General features: G+C 36.2%; 1 pseudogene; it reads right to left on the reverse strand.

Annotated features, from left to right (window-relative positions):
- Positions 1-1,159: 1,159 nt before the first annotated feature.
- Positions 1,160-1,775, reverse strand: LOC109374282 (mitotic spindle assembly checkpoint protein MAD2A pseudogene; annotated as a pseudogene).
- Positions 1,776-5,611: the final 3,836 nt, after the last annotated feature.

The raw sequence follows: 5,611 nt of genomic DNA on the forward strand, positions 1-5,611 counted from the left end.
GAGCTGTTGTTCAGCATCTTAGCTGTAGAGGGCAGTGTCACTGGCCCTCATATGTGGGATCCGAACCGGGGCCCTCTGGCGTCCCAAGCCAGCTCTTAAACAACACGCCACTCGGCCGGCCCCTAGTAACTCTTTCTTATAAGCTACTTTTATTTCTTTTGTTTGTATCTATGGTTATAATTACCTTATACATTCTTCATATTTTTGTTTGTTTCCTTTTATTTTCCTTAGTAATGCTTGACAGAGGATTTTATCATCTTTTTAAAGCATTCTGTTCTGTGGTTTTTCTAATTTCTATAATGTTTCCCATTAAAAAATATTTTTTAAACTTATGAGTTGTTTATTTCTGGAATTTTTCGTTTAATATTTTTGGACCATGGGTAACTGCAACTGGGGAAAGCCAAATCACAGATAAGGGAGGGACTACTAAATCCATCCTAACTACTATTTAACTGTATTAAAACCACACCAATATAAAAATATTTTAAGAAAATTTAAAGCATACACATTTAACTTTATCCCTGTCATGTAAAGCTTGATTTTATAAAACACAAAAAGACATTTTTTAGAGTTCTGTGTCACAGGAATTTAAATAGTAGAAATAGCAATAGCTTCATAGGTTTAAGTTACATAAATTAAAATCAAATAATTGGAAATTTTTAAAATATGGAAACTGTGCAAATGAAATAAATGGCAAAAGGACCTAATAGCAATATTTCATTGTTTATGGATTATCAGTTAGTGTAGGACCTAAACAAAGATTCTGAATATTCAGACTGCTTTTGCTCTGTTTCATATTTAAATATCTCCCTATCTATATTCTGAGTCAAGCTACTTGATCAACAGGTCTAATTTAGGAAGGTATTTAGCTTTAAAGCAAAAGTTTTTCCATCTGTAGTTACCACCTTCAAAGGAATTGACATTACAGTGCTGATGTAATCTGCTGGTTCCCTTTTGAACAGTATGCAAAAAATTATGTCAACCCTGTGGAAAGTGAAACAGGTACCAAAAAATGGAACGAATTATGCACAGTTCAGTAAAGTATAACGTCAAGTTTTCCCCATCTAAAAATTAACCAATGAAATAAAACATCAATTATAGATTATTTGGTTTCAGGAAAACCACATTTGAGAATTACATTATTGTTCCCATCTCATCTTCAGTCATTGTCAGGGACTTTGTAGGCCACCATGCTATTTACTTTGTGGATTATAGTAGTGAATGAACAAAGACAGACTTCCTCAGAATTGGTAATGAACTGAGTCCCGACTCTTTCCATTTTTCAGGTACAACCAAATCTTTGTCTGTATAAATCAGTAGGATCAAATGAACAAAAAACCTCCAACAGTGGCAGAAATGTCACTGTAGCTGTGATCTGTCTGATTACTGAACAGATTTCATCTTGGAAAGCTTTCTGAGGCTTTTCCCTGGGTGTGCCGTCCTCTCTGGCAGTCTTGTCACACTCAATATCAAATTGGACTCTTTCAAGGACCTCACCGCTTTCAGTGTCTGAGATGACTACCACCAGTTTCTGAACACTTAACCAATCTTTTAGTTGTCCCACCACATTATTTAGGCATTTTATGAACTCAGGATCAGCAGTGACAAGCAAGGTGAGTTCATATTTCTGCACTCGAGTAAAGGTTTCAGATGGATACGTGCCGCGCTGATAATATAATTCTACTGATGCCAAATGAGGCGGCCTTGGCCACGATTTCGAGTTCAGCGCGCCTGCGCAGGATGGTGCCTTGTTTGGAGGGGAGTCGCAGCGCCATGGCCAGATGACTGCAGGGGCTCCACAGCAGCTCCTGGCACTGGTTTCAAATGTAACGACGCAACACCAGTTTCCCATTTTATTAATTTCAGGTCCTTCTTTATTGATTTCTTCTTTCTGCTTTCTTTTCATTTATTTTATTATTATTTTTTTGTGAAGTTAATTAAATACTGAAAACCTACAAAATAATATTTTAAAATATATTTATGTCTGTTAATCTATATAGTCTATCAATCATATAATGATTACAAATAAAATGCAATCACGCACAATCCAGCTAGAGACAATATTACTAATCCACTAAGAGCTGTTTTTGTTTTATCTACTAGGGGTGCTTATTCATAATTCATGTGTTTTTGGTTTTGATTTGTAGTATTTTTTGCATGCTGAAACTAATCTTTTTTTGGTTAAATGAATGGCAAATATCTTCTCATAGTTACGTCTTTCAAAAATGTAGTTTATTTTCTTTATGATGTGTTGATTAACAGGAAGTCTTAATTTTATTATCAGCAGATTTATCAATCCTTTCCTTTTGGTCTGAATTTTTTAAATGTGTGTCTTAAGAGTTCTTCCCAACTGTAAGATCATAAAGATATTCTCATATGTTTTCTTCTAAATGTTTTTATTTTAAGTTTTGCCTTCATATTTGTTTTGCTGTTAGGTTGGGATTACAGTTTTTTTTCTTCAAAATGGAGACCCAGTTGTCCCAGACCATTTCTTGCATAAACTTTCAATACTCCACTGATCGGCAATAACGGTTTTGTCATAAATCAGGTTTTGTCATAAATCATGTACGAGTCGTTTTCTGGATTCTCAATTCTCTTTCATTGGTCCATTTGTATTTCTCTGCATTGATACTACACTGTTTTAATTACTATGTCTTTACAATAAATCTGTATCTTGTGGGCATATATATCACCATCACCACCATAATCACCTGGCCTCTAGTTTAGATGTTTCTTTTTAGGTGTATTTTGGAAATTATTGGCTTTTTGCTCTTAAAAAATCTTTTAGTAGGCTGTTAAGTTTCATGAAAAAAATCTTGTTGGAATTTTGTTGGAATTGTACTGAATGCATAGATTAGTTTGGGAGAATTCTTATCTTTATGATACGTCTGGGAAGCTGCTTCCACTTTTTCCTCATTCTCAAAGTCCTTGAACTTTGGCCACTCCTTGTTATCTTTCCTAGCCTAAGTGGTCACTTTTGAATTTGTATTATCATCTGAGTTGACGTAGTTTGTTGAAGAAAATAAGAGCTTAAAATATGCACTAAATTAGCTATGACTTTTATCAACCCTCTTTTTTGGTTCTTGTAGAATTCTCCCATGCTTAGAGGCCATATAGAAAAATGTCATACCCAATGTGAGAATCCTAATGACAATGTCTATGGTGTGGCTCTCTACCAGACTCAAAACTTGTAGTTAATTGGGAAATCTCTGCCTCACCTGAATGACCATTCCTACCTAATATTAGATGGAAACCTGCCTCCAGGTTAGCTTTGACCTGGTATCTGTTCTGCTCTCTGGAGTCACACACATCTTTATATATGATGATCTCTTTCATTTTCCCAACTTTTCTCTTCAGGCTAAATAACCACTAGACCAGTGTTTTTCAATGTGTGGTTATTGGATTTTTTGCTTTAGAATCAAGTTAACAGCTTTAAAAAGAAAGAAGAAAGAAAGAAAGAAAGAAAGAAAGAAAGGAAGGAAGGAAGGAAGGAAGGAAGGAAGGAAGGAAGGAAGGAAGGGAAAGAAAGAGAAAGAAAGAAGAGAAAGAAAATTCCTGAGTCCCATACCCTAAAAAATGAATCTGCATCTCTCCGAGTGGAGCCCCAAAATTTGCACTTTTTATTAGTTTACCAGGGGATTCCCATGCACACTAATGTTTTAGGACCATTGCACTAAACTTGAAGAATCAAAGAACCATGCCACTCTTGTCCATCGCTATAATATCCACACCTAGAACAATACCTGGTGCTGTTACAATACCTGGTACATTGAGCAATGTAGTGCTCAATAATAATTGAATGAATGAATGAATGAATGAACGAACTCTGGCAATCAGTCTTAATTATTCCTTTAGAAATCATGTCCCCTTTACCTTAAGACAATGGTGCTCAAACTTTCTGGTTTCAGGACCCCAAAGAGCTTGCCTTAGAAAACACAAGGCTAAACAAACACATTTTCTATTAGCCATTAAAGTGATGATGTCATCATACTTCCTGCAGCCTCTGGAATACTCCTCTGTATAGAGAATGAGAATGAATAAAGGGGGGGAGGGATCTTAGTATTATAAAAATAGTTTTGACCTCCTGAACTTCTGGGAAGGACTACCTTTTGTGACCACTGCTGGAGGGGCTGTTTTGGCCATAGAGGCATTAAGATGTAGTGGTTAAGTGCATAAACTCTCGGAGTTAGGGCTCCTGGATACTAATTGGCTCTTTCACTTACTAGTTGTGTGACATTAATGTTAGCCATTACTTAACCTTCCTGTGCTTCATTTTCTTATCTGTAGAACAAAGATAATAGTGCCTGCTTTTTAGGGATATTGTGAGGATTAAATGAGTTACAACACTTTAAGTGCTTAAGACAGTGTCAAGAACACAGTAAACATGACATGTAAATGTAAGGTACATGTAAATATTATTAGAAATAAAATTATTATTATTATTATTATTAATGCTACATGCTTGCTTATAACTGCTATTTTCTCAGGCCGCCCTTTTTAATTAAATTTATTGGGATAACATTGGTTAATAACATTATATAAATTTCAGGTGTACAGCATTATAATATGACATCTGTATGCGTATACTCCATTGTGTGCTCATCATCAGAAGTCTAGTCTCTTGTCACCATGTATTTGATCCCCTTTACCCTCTTCGTCCCCCTCCTCCACTTCTTCCCCTTCAGTAACCACCATTCTGTTGTCTGTATCTATGAGTTTGGGTTTTGTTTGTTGCTTTTTGTCTGACAATTAAGTTCGTGAACTTGCCACTGTGCACTTACACTGGCAGCACTTTACAAACAGCTCGGTAAGGTTTCATAACCTTGGTATATCAGTGTCTCACAGCTGTGTTCGTGTCGACATGTGGTGGTATCTTCCTGAGTGGCATTCATTATTGTTATTGCATGTGTTTGTGTGCCATCGCGAGAATGTCTGAGCTTGAATTAGAGCAACAAACAAACATTAAATTTCTTGTTAAACTTGGCAAGAGTGAAAGTGAAATCAGGAACATGTTAGTCCAAGTTCATAATGCCATGAAGAAAACAGCAGTGTACAAATGGATTAAACGTTTTTCTGAGGTGAAAGAAAGTGTCACTGTGAAGAGGGGTAAGGGTGGCCAGTAATGAGCAAATCTGACAGAAACATGGCAAGAATTCGTCAAATTGTGAATCAAAATCGTCGGATGACTGTGAGAAGAAAAGCAGACCAAGTAAACATTGGTAGAGAAACAGTTAGGAAAATCTTAACTGAAAATCTTGACATGAGAAACATGTGTGCAAAAATGGTTCCGAAGGAGCTCACCACTGATGAACAAAACCAAAGGAGAGTCGAAATTTGCCAAGGCCTTTGGGAGAGGCAAGACAATGTTTTGGGCTGTGTTATCACTGGTGATGAAACATGGGTGTACCAATACGACCCTGAAAGAAAGCATTAAAGTGCACAGTGGAAGTCAGCCAATTCTGCATGACCAAAAAAGTTCCATCAGTCCAAATCAAGAGTCAAAATGATGTTGCTAACCTTTTTTTATATCAGAGGGATTATTCATTATGAATATGTACCAGTTGGACAAACAGTTAACCAAGTTTACTATTTGGAAGTGCTGAAAAGGCTG

This window comes from Hipposideros armiger, unplaced genomic scaffold, assembly GCF_001890085.2.
Source record: "Hipposideros armiger isolate ML-2016 unplaced genomic scaffold, ASM189008v1 scaffold_807, whole genome shotgun sequence".
Classification (NCBI taxonomy): Eukaryota; Metazoa; Chordata; class Mammalia; order Chiroptera; family Hipposideridae; genus Hipposideros; species Hipposideros armiger.